The 11416-nt window shown below is 33.8% G+C and overlaps 1 long non-coding RNA gene across 1 annotated transcript in view; it reads left to right on the forward strand.

Moving 5' to 3' along the window:
- Positions 1-3145, forward strand: part of LOC140680344 (uncharacterized) — a 33706-nt gene extending 30561 nt beyond the window's left edge. The window contains exons 3-4 of the long non-coding RNA XR_012051514.1: positions 723-839; positions 1257-3145. This is a non-coding gene — a long non-coding RNA (uncharacterized lncRNA). The remainder of the gene's footprint in view (positions 1-722; positions 840-1256) is intronic.
- Positions 3146-11416: the final 8271 nt, after the last annotated feature.

Genomic DNA, 11416 nt, shown 5'->3' on the forward strand with positions numbered 1-11416 from the left:
GTGAAATGCAAGCCTTGCTATCACTTTAAAAAGAAGTGCCTCAGTGCTGCCACTTAATAATTCCCTGCTTTGTCTAATTTGGGGATTTTGGTTTCAGTCAGAAATTTGATACTATTACTAAAAGTCATTAAAAAATAAAAAGGTGGTAACAATCTTGACAGCAGAGACAGGTATTATTTTATTCTTGTATTATTTACAGTGGTTTGGAATACTGATGCAGCAGATTTGTTCTGAAAATTAGGTACAGGACTGTATTTAAGTTTAATTGAAGACATACACTGCTAAGTCTTTCATTATTGTTTTGATGAAGAAACAGCAATGCAGGTTAATTTGCTGAAGTAAGGCTACTTGCAGATTAGAAGCTGACTGGAGAGGAGTTTATAAGCATCTATATATTTAATTAAATTTCATGTATAAGTGAACTTCTGTACTTACATATTTGTATGTTTGGGTTATTGATCCAGTAAAATACTACTTGACAAACAAAATTGCTCTAGCACTGGCTATCTGAATTATTCTCATATACATTTATTTGAACAGAATCAAACCAGGTCTCAGAATCTGCATAGAACATGTGTCCAAATGATCTGTACCAGACTCTTTATCTCACTGTGCTAGAAGTTGGAGGAAGAGCTTTATGCATTAATACAACTCAAGTAGCTTTGTCTCAGGCCGTGGTTTCAGTAATCAAAACAAATATTTTTCTTGCTGTACTGTTGAAGTTTCAGGTGAGTCAGCAGCCATGCATTAATTAGAATTCACCGTCAAGAACTGCAAAGGTCATGGCTGGAGCAACATCAGTCCTCACTCGATCTCCAATATCGAGCTTTCCTATACAGGTAAAGGTGTCCTTTGCATTTTTGCTTAAAAAAAATTGGTTATACACTGCAGAAAAAAAAAAAAAAAAAGGTACAGTGAGCTGTTCTGAGAGAGCAGTTGAAGGAGATTGCACCAGAATGACTTCTCAGAAATGTCTGAAATTCACACCTTCAAAATAAATATTTTGAAATACTTCAAATTATGAAGTAGCAATACTTTAAAAATTTATATTAAAGAGAATGTTCTGTTTACAACCCTGTTCTATTTACTAATCAATGTAAAAATCTATATATGGCAAAAATTTCCTTGATCCTGGGTATGTAAAACCCCTGCAAAATAATGAATATCTGACTTTTCTGTGCTTTGCTATTTGATTTGCTAATATTAAAACATATTGCATATTAAATCTTATGTTCACTGTTTCTTCAGTTCTGTAGAATTTCCTAAAATTTAGTATTTGAAGTCTCTTAGACACTTCACACAAGTTTGATCCTAAATGCAGCTGGACATTGACAAGGTCAGTAAAAGCCTTCCTGCCCTGGGCAGCTCTGCACAGGAAGGGGACCCAGGAGCAGAGAGTGACAACCTCACAGGCACAGCAGCAAGGACTTCCATCTTCCAGGACCTGAGCAAGATAAAGTCCAGGGATGGCGACCAGTGCCAGTCAAGAGTTCAGTGATTGACAAGTAAGTCCATACTGAGAACAAGCCAGAAAGTCACAGCAGCAGATTAAGATCCTGATCACCGAGAACAAGCAAAGTTGCAAAATAAGTCAGACAATGAGCAAGGACAGCTGGACTCTTAATCATACAAATACTTATGATTCACTTTCACTGTATGTTTTTCATTCTGGAAAATGCTAAAGCAAGAGATAATAGAATTAGTAATATAGAATAATAATTATTATTTGTTTTATTTCTAATATAATAGTAGAAATAAAGAAATAGAAAAAAAAAGTTCCCAAACAAATAATGTAGAATTCCACATGATTTTCAAAGCAACTTACGATATTCAACTTTATTGTCACTTAGGAAAACTGATCTCAAGTTTTGGTTCCAGTTTTTACTACTGATATATAGATTTTTGTAGTGATTTTAATTTCTCATAATCATGAACCCCCACTTATGCAAACACATTTTTAATCCTGTGGTTCCTTTTGGCACTTCTGGTAGTTTTCTCCAAGAAGTTGCAATTTCTGAGAAGTCATAATTCAAAGCCTTATAACTGGCATATTTTTATTTCTGTAGCCATGCTCTAATCTGATGACCTAATTAGATAAATTTAACAAACCAATATGCAAACAGTCATGCAAAGCATGCAATTTTTGTATTTTTATGCTGATATTCTTTACAAGATGTTGTAAAAAATTGTTTTAGATATAACCATAAAAAACAATAAAATCTAAGATTTTTGAAGAAAATGTGTGCTATATGACTTGATGTTTTTAGTCTTTTTGCTTGGCCTTCCTTTTCTCCTCCATGTAAAGGCAAAATGGTTTGACAGTGTTATTCATATTAGCACATATTGATGTAATTTTAGTTCTCATTTTACTCTGTGTACGGGATTTCTGTGGCCAAAGGTCTTTAGTGGTGTAGGTGGTCTGCTTTTGTAGCCTGAAGTGTTGATGTTTCTACTAATTGGTTTTCATGTTGACTTCCCCTGAAGTACTTAAGAAAGGATTTGTACCATCCATCTCTAAGTAGAGAGGAAATGTTTCAGCATTAAGCTTTATTACATTTCTAGCTCCTTCCTTAGTACTTTGTCCTTACCACCTGCTTGGTTTCATACTGTTTGTTCTCTTTGCCTCTTAATTTGAGCTTGCTAATCATCTGTTAATCAGTTTCAGTGAAACATCCCTTGCATGAAACCTCATCAGCTATCTCATTTACCAGATCTTATTGAAGTCTCTCTACCTATTACCACCTGGCCAAACTTCCATTATGTTTTGTGATTGAGAATATGGGCAAGGAGAGATTCAGTTATGTGACCACTAATAGGAAATAAAAAAAATTAATTTGACTTGGTACAATGAATAAATGTTTCACCACTTGAAAAAATAGAGTCCAGTTTAAATTACACTTACAGGCATTTGTTTGCTTGCCAATTTAGCTGGATATGACATTCAGGTATTATAAATGCATGCAAAAGCCAAATCAAGTATATGTAATGAAGTATTCAGAAAGACTATTCACTCCAAATAATCCCTAGCATTAGAGGATACAAGGCAAATATGCAATTTAGTAATATTACACTTATTTGCATTTTAGTTCTTGGGTTAATAATTATTTGTACTTCTCATCTTACACTGAAGAAATAAAAAAGCTATAAAAAAGTCACAGGTTATTATATAAAAGTGTCAGTTTTGCAGAATTATATAATTTTCTTTGTACAAGACTGTCTTTTCATTTAGGTATAGGTTAAGTAAAGTTCTTGGAACAGCCATGAGATTATTATTTAAAGATAAAGTTTGCACTGCAGACTTGAAAAAGTAGTCCAATTAAAGTTTCATAGGTTTTCTAATAATTTAAAGAGATTAATTTTTGCCTTCTCAAAGTTATTAATTAGAAGATTTAAGTTACTGTGTCATACTCACATGGACAAACTCTACAAGAAATACAACAGCAATACTAAGCAAAAAGGGTAGTTATGTGAATACAAGAATTTAGTTTTTACCCATATATTTAACCCATATATTGCAAGAGAGAACTATAGTTATCATAAGATTTAATCTCTAAACAACATATTACTCATGAAGACTGTGAATTTCTTGCTGTGGTGAGTGGGCCTATTTGTTTGATCCCTCTGCAAAAGCTGAGTAAATGTTTTGCACTGTGCCTTGCCAGTGTATTTTTCACACTCCAGAAATGGGAACAATTCAATTTCCATGGTGGCAGCAGTTTTGGCCCTTTCTTTGAACGATACTGATAAGTGTAAAATCTCTGTGAGGTCGTAATATCAGAATTGAAACTCACTGAATTTCTCAAAATGCCAGTAAAATAAACAAATTTTTATTTAGCTATCTGATTAGATAAGCAAGTTTTTCTCAGAAAAAGACTGGTGTGGGAAATATCCACAAATGAAAAGTAGTGAAATATCTTATATCCCTACCTAAATTTTAAAGTGTTTGCTTATCTTATGTACCAGAATTGAATTTCAAGTTATTCTAATCTGATATCATATATAATTCAGACTGTAGAATGATTTTATTATTCCTATATGAAATCCAGCATCCTCAAAGTGCAAAGCCTGTAACTCTACATGTTCAGATTTCATATAAAATATGAATTTCTGTGAGTTCTGCTGGCAACATTCTGCATAAGACTGATTTGTAAAGTTATTGTCTTGAGGTCTACATAGTTATAATCTGTATCTTTACTCTAATGGGGATCTACAATGTCATCTTCCATAAAGACAAATAGTCTTGACTTGCAAGTCAGAGAATTTTCTCTTAATTCCAGTTAGTTCTGATGGCTAATGTCAGTCTCAATTAAAGAAGATTTCCCTAATTTGAATATGCCTTTCAGCCAGTAATTTTTATATAGTTTTCTTTGCTAGATCAACAAATCCTTTGGAAAAAAAATTAATCTGTTGAAGAAGACTTGATTATGTACAAGTCCTTCCAGCTAAATTAGTAGAGTCTCTAAAATCTATCTTAAAATAAGACTTTTTTCTAGCCCTTCAGCTTGTGGTTCTCTTCTTATTATTGTCCATCACTTTTTAAATATGATTCTCATAACTGAATTTCATTCTTCATTTATGTACCATCTTTTTTTGTGTTTTTAAATTAAAGACATATTTCTCTTCTTTATTATGGTTCTGTTTATACTTCAGAATACCATATATCCTTGACAGGTCAGTGTTGCTGTGCAATGTCCACTTTGCAGATCGCTATTACGTCTTCCTCTATGAGTTAGATCTGAGGGAATTTTTAAAATTTACTTTTTCATTGGTAATTCAGAATTTAAAATCATGTCAAAATTAATGTTAACACTTAAATAAGCTGCTTAGATAGATCCAGTGTATTGCTTCTTACATAAAATTCCAGTTGGTCCCCTTTTTTCAAGGGATTGTTAATACTGTGTTCTAATTATTTAAGTCTGTACAACTGTAAATCATGCTTTGGTAACATGTAAGTATATTACATCTGTAGTTGCCTCTGTCAGTCCAACTTGTAATCTCATTTAAAAAATTAAATCAGTTTTATTTTATAAGACCTGTTCTCCATCATGTGCTATTGATTGCATTTATATTCCTCTCAATTTAATTATGTATTGATTGAATCACAATGGTTTTCCATTCTCCTGCTCAAGGACGATAACATAGCAATCATATATACATATGCACTTAATCCGGGTCAACCTACTGTCTCCATTGGGACATTATTAATCTCTTATCTTGAGAACTTACACCTCTGTTCTACTATTGATGTTTTCTATTAATCACTATTCATAAATAATAAATAGAAGGAAGCTGGACAGAGCCCCTGCTGAATGTTTCTGAGCCTTGGGTTAATTTATGTTATTTAGACCTGCTAATTTAAGAGGTCTTAATTAAGAAAAGAAACAAATGTGAAGTGTGACATTCATACGATTGCTTTTTATTTGCCTAAACATCATATCTGGGACTTTGGTCAGGATCCTCTGTCCCAAAGAAAACATCTGATTTATGAACAAAATGTGATAACAAGATCTTTGTTACCTACAAAGATCTTGTAGGTAACACAGCAGACGTACAACAATTATTTAGAGATTGTTGGCATGTTTTTCCAGCTGGTCTCAGATCTCCCTCCTACTTTCCTGTGAGACACAGGAAATGCTTCTCTACAATAAGCATTTTCTATTTCTGTTGCATAGAAATGCACTTGAACTCCATAGAGTGTTCTGAACTCTCTTATTAGCAACATTAATTATTTTCTCTTGATCTTGCTCCGATTGTCCTGTAACCAGGGCTTTGAATGGGGCTTCCTTCCAACGCTCCAGCCAACAGCCTCCATAATGCAGCAAAGCTTCCTCCTTCAGGCTGGTTTGAAAGGTTGGTTCCACATCTTCCCAGCTGCCCCTGATCTGTCATCACTGACACAGAGACAGACACCAAGGGACATGGGGACAGAGCTGGTTGGGTGTAGTGGATTCAGCCTGAAAGAGTTTAGATCTGCTTGCTTCCTTTACAGACTGTCCTCTCTTTGATCCTACCTACCAGTGCACTCAATGTTCCTAATTAATGCATTCTATCACTACAACCATCTCCACAATAAAAATCTTTACTGCTAATAGAAGAAATTTTGTGTCCTGAAGGAAGCTCAGTGTATCTGAGGGACAAAGGCTCAGATATTAACAGAAGAGACATAGCTATCTAGATGTGCCTTACCTGACACTTTAAAAAATAGGTGTTTATGTATGAACCATATCGCCTATGGTTGCAACTATATAAATCCATTAGAAATGCATCTATTAATCACTTATTTTTCTGTTTGTCATTTCTATGGCAGGAATGATAACATATCACTTCTCCATCTGAAGAGATTTTTAGCAGACCACCTCTCAACTGAGTGAGAAAAAAGTATTTAAAGTTACTAGTAAAACAACTTATAGTTTCTATGCAATGAGCAGGAAAAATGAGTGCCCTAAAACAGGGGCAATGAATGATCAAGTTTTAATTGCATAGTGACAGTGTTGAACTACCTAAACCATTTGAACTTATCAAGAAAAAAAAAAATCCAGAATTTTATTTTTGAAATTAATAGAAACAAGCAAATGAAATTTGGACATGAAATTAATAGCAGAAAATTGGTTGTTTGAAGATTCGCTAGAAACAGATAACATCAGCATTCTTCTAATTACATTTATCAGAGTTGTCACAATAGTGTGGTGGTTTAGATTTTCAAATCAGTAAGGCTTATATTGTATTTTCTGCTTAGTATTTGTACCCATCAGAGCACAAATTCGTAGTACTTATCCATTTAGCTATTTCATTGCTAGCACCAAGAGAAAAGGAACTACTGAAACTTGCAGTTCTTCTCACAATGGATGTATTTTATCCTTAAGGGTACTCACGCTTTAAGTTCCATCATTGCATTAATCCTTCATTTCTACAACACATTAAAAATATTAATTTTGTATAATTTCTTATAACCAGTTGGTGTAAAAGCTAAAGTTTAAATACATGCCCCCAAATCATTGAGTACTGCCCAAATATTTTTATTCTAGAAGGATGTGCATGTATCACTTGAGAAAAATACTAAAAATGTGAAGTACTCCAGTTATTATGCTTAGTTTTCTATATCAAAAGGAAAATGTGACCCACTACAATTAATTCCTCCATCAGAATTATCATGTGATTCCACAGCTCTAAATACAAATAGATGTGAGATCATTAAGCTTTTACCATTTATGGTCCTTAAAATCTATATCCTAATCTCAGAACCTGGTGTGTAATACCAGAATAAAACTACTCAATGAGAAATGTGCTGAGCTGGAGACAGTCCTCAGAGCAGAAATAGTAAGTCAGCCCAAATATCTGATATAAGATTGATATAAAATGAATAAATAATAATATAAGACTATACTTATAATATAATATATATAATACATATTATATATATAAGTATATATATATATACTTTCTAATATAAGACTAATAAAAATAAGAGTTCTCTTGTGAGATTGGAAGGAATTACACTGGGCCACTTTCAGAGGCATTCTGATGAGTAAGGTGACTTTTGTCAATGACTTACTTGCATTTTTTACATTTACTTGCATAGAGTGGTCTAGATTGGCTAGATGTGATCCCGCTCTGTCCTTCCCAAAAGAGACTGCTCGTGCTCCCAGCTCCCATTAAATTCATAATGCAGAGGAACCCTCTTACAGAATTTTGCCATGTGAGGAGTTAAAATCTCCTATTGCATGGGAACTCTGTGGGAAGTGGGAGTTTCCAGACTGTGAAGATGCCCTTGGCCACAGTCCTTGTATGTTGGAACCACAGCTTATGGGTCCTTTGTAAGCAAAGAAAAGCTTTAATTTACACACTGAGTGATACTAAAGTAAAGCTGACACATCTTAAATTAAAATAATACAAATATCCACATCTCCAAAAGCAAATTCATGAGAAGATGATTACCTTCACACCTTCAACAACCAATTGTTTTCTGACTGAAATATATTTTTGTCACATTATCAGTATCTCTTTTAAATTGCTTTTAATTTTTGGAGTATCCCTTTCATTTTAATTGCAGGTTATATATTGGATTACAGTGGCAATATCTGTCATCCTTATTAGTCATTATGCAAATTATTTGTTATTTAGAATAATATGTATTTCCTCTAAAAGGTGAATAAAAGCTAACTATATTTATTAACTGGTAAGCTGCATTCAAGAATGAGGTAGTTCCATCTGCTTCAGGCTTGGGTAGATTTACGATTGTCATCTGTGACAACTCAATTCTGTGTACTCATTTCTTTAGAATTTTGGAGAGATGTAGCTTCATCCTTCTCTTTTCTTTAACAAGGTTGATAGAATTTGTAATTACTGAGGGCATTTGCCATCCTTATAAAGTGCTGAGCTCATACAAAATCTAAAAATAAAGAGAAACATGAGATTATAAACACTATTTCCATAGAGAGATTTGTATATTTGCTTGATTTAATTTCTTTCAGTTCTTTAAATCTGCAAAGATTCTGCCTCTTCTATGAATTAGTGTTTTGAAATGGGTGACCTGTGAATATATGAGAAACAGCCTTTAACCTGACAGGAATAAAGCTGCTGTAATTAGACTAACAAGGGAAAAGAAAGGAAATTTGAATGGAACTCTCTCATTTTCTAATAGACATGGTTCAGGCAGGTTGTATCCTGTGGATTCCCACTGTCTGTGATTTGACAAGCTGTGGCTCTTGTTGAAGAGACCTCTTCAAAGGAAGCAGCAAATTTCTCATTTTCAGGTGCAGAAGCAACATAAAACCAATTCTAGAACAAGAAGAAAAAATGTCAGATACAGAAATGAGGTCACTGAGCTGGTTCCAGCATCTCTTTACATCTCAGCAATGTGGCCACAGAAGATTAAGCACCAAATCATACTGCATAATTCTTTACCAGTGTCACCTTATCATTCTATTAATTCATAGTATGAGAGATAATTTTAAACGAATTTCTGTTTCAGCTTTTGTGCAAATGCCAAAAAAAAAATAAAAGATGACCTTGAAACTCATTGAAAGTCATGGTTAGGGACTCAGGCCAAGTTAGAAAAAGTGCTTTTTCAGTACTTTTTCCATGAGACTTATACACTGGGAATTATAGATTATTTTCTGAAAAAAATAGTTGTCAGAGGTTTATGTTATGTTTAGGTTTGATACACACATATTCACTGGGAAGAATATATTTACTATTTGATTGTAAAATAGCCACAACTTAGTTAAGGAATTCCACAAGAAATTTAAATAAATTATAGGTTATTTTGTATATTCAGCTTCTTTAGAGTTTTCCCCTGGAACATCAAGAATTTTTTTTTTTATTATTATTTTTTTTCTTTTAGGGCAGCCAAAAGGGGGACTTTCTAGAATATTTAGAGCTTTTTTTTTCCTATGAGAATTTTCAGTTTAGTTGTATTTTATTATTAATTTAAGTGTATGGGCAAAGACATAATGTATCGTATAAAATTATCCTGGATAAGAAAACAAAAGCTGTCTGATAGGATTAGCTCCTTCATGAAATGCCCATGGTGAAAATTTTTATCAATATACATTTTCAAACTTGATTGCTGCATTTATCCCTAACCTCACTTGGGTTTCAGAAAATTTTCTTACCTCAATATAGAATTTTAGCACATGCTCTATTTGTTCTTCATGACTTTATGCTTCCATTTATTCCAGTAGTGTTAATACTACCTTATCCTTATCTAATATCCTTATTGTGCTATATATCCCCGGTAGTCTGTAGAGCACATCAACTTCACAGGGATAGGAGCTGATCTGCTGGCAGGACCAATAAAAATTTACTTCTCTTCCTGATGTCCTTTTCTTAAAAGGCTGACTTGTAACTTTCTTTTATTGCAAAAATTAGTTTAATACTTACTCATCACCAGAAGGCAACATGGCAGCTATATTTAATCTTCAGCACTGACAAATACTTAAAAGAGAAATGTCTTACATCAAAGTGTCAAACATATCAGTCTAAAATCCTGAACATTCTTAATGAGAAGTCAGCCCAAGTTCAATTAATTAAGCTCTAAATTTATTGTCTTTATCACATGTTTGTTTCTAAGTCTGTGTATATTCAAGGGCCTTATCTAAAAGAGAATATTGTGTTGTTGTATTTTTTTTAATTAAGTAAAGAGAATACTAATTAAATCTGTCTAAAAATTGGGGTGGATGTTTATTAATGCTTTGTGAGCATGTAATCTAGATTTTCAATGGAAAAGAATTTTTGGTTTTCAGTCAAAACAAATTTGAATGTTAAATCTAATAACAATAGTGAAGGAGATCACTGGATACTGTTAAAAACCCTTATGGAATTTGGGCTTTTCCTTGTGATACAGTTTTCAAACTAAAATTTAAAATATTTCAATGAATCATCTCCTTAGACAGACACTGAACTGACACACATGAAAAGAGAAAAATTGTTTTCTTGTCCATGGCACATGCAGCTATGGAGTTAGTGTAATATTCTCATCCTACCAATAAAATTACTGTCTGTTAATAGGGGAGGATGCCTACAGCTGATAGAGCATCTGAGACAGAGTAATTTGTTGCTTTCTCTTTCTGCTAAGACTAGCAGATAAGGTGACAATTAGTGTCATTTAAGTTTCTCTTTCTGTTGGTACAGATGTTTATGACTGTATTTAAATAGTCACTTACACCCTATTTTGAAACTGCATTTACAACTGTGTACTTATATTAGGCCAGGTGAATCCACTGAAGGGTGAATAGTGATGACAAGAAGAAAATAAAATGTTCATTTACTTCTCTACCTAGACAGGCCTACAGTTATTAGTGTGCATTACAATTTGTAGCTCCTTAGGCATGTCATAGCATAATTTTTCACCTATTTTTTGAATACACTTAGAAGATATTATATAAACACGTAGCATTTCAATTGAGGGAAGGGAATTAAGTGACAAAAGCAATAACACACTGTGCCTATGATGCAAAATACACTGCTATGCTGTGAGTACTTTGCTGTTACAAGGTCGTGTCAAAAAACGTCAGCACAACATAATCTTGCCCTCTGAGAATCTTGATGGTTTTGGCTGGGATTGAGCTAATTTTCCTCAGTGTCTGGTATGGTGCTATGCTTAGATTGTGTCACCCAAGCAGTGTTGATAAGACAGGGATCTTTTAGCCACGGCTGAGCAGTGCCTAATCAGTGTCAATTAAGGTCTTTTCCTCATGCTGTACAGAGGAGGATGTTGAGGGATATGCCATAGGTTAGGAGGGGACATGACCAGGCAGATGACCAGAACTAGCCAAAGAGATGTTTCACATCACAAAGAAAAAGGAGGATATCTGGAGTTATGGCATTTCTATTTCAAAGTCCGTCACCATTATGCATGATGGAGCCCAGCTTTCCTGGGGATGGGTCCAAGCAGCTGCATAGCCATGGGAGGCAG

The sequence above is a fragment of the Taeniopygia guttata genome, chromosome 1 (genome assembly GCF_048771995.1).
Source record: "Taeniopygia guttata chromosome 1, bTaeGut7.mat, whole genome shotgun sequence".
NCBI classification, from domain to species: Eukaryota; Metazoa; Chordata; class Aves; order Passeriformes; family Estrildidae; genus Taeniopygia; species Taeniopygia guttata.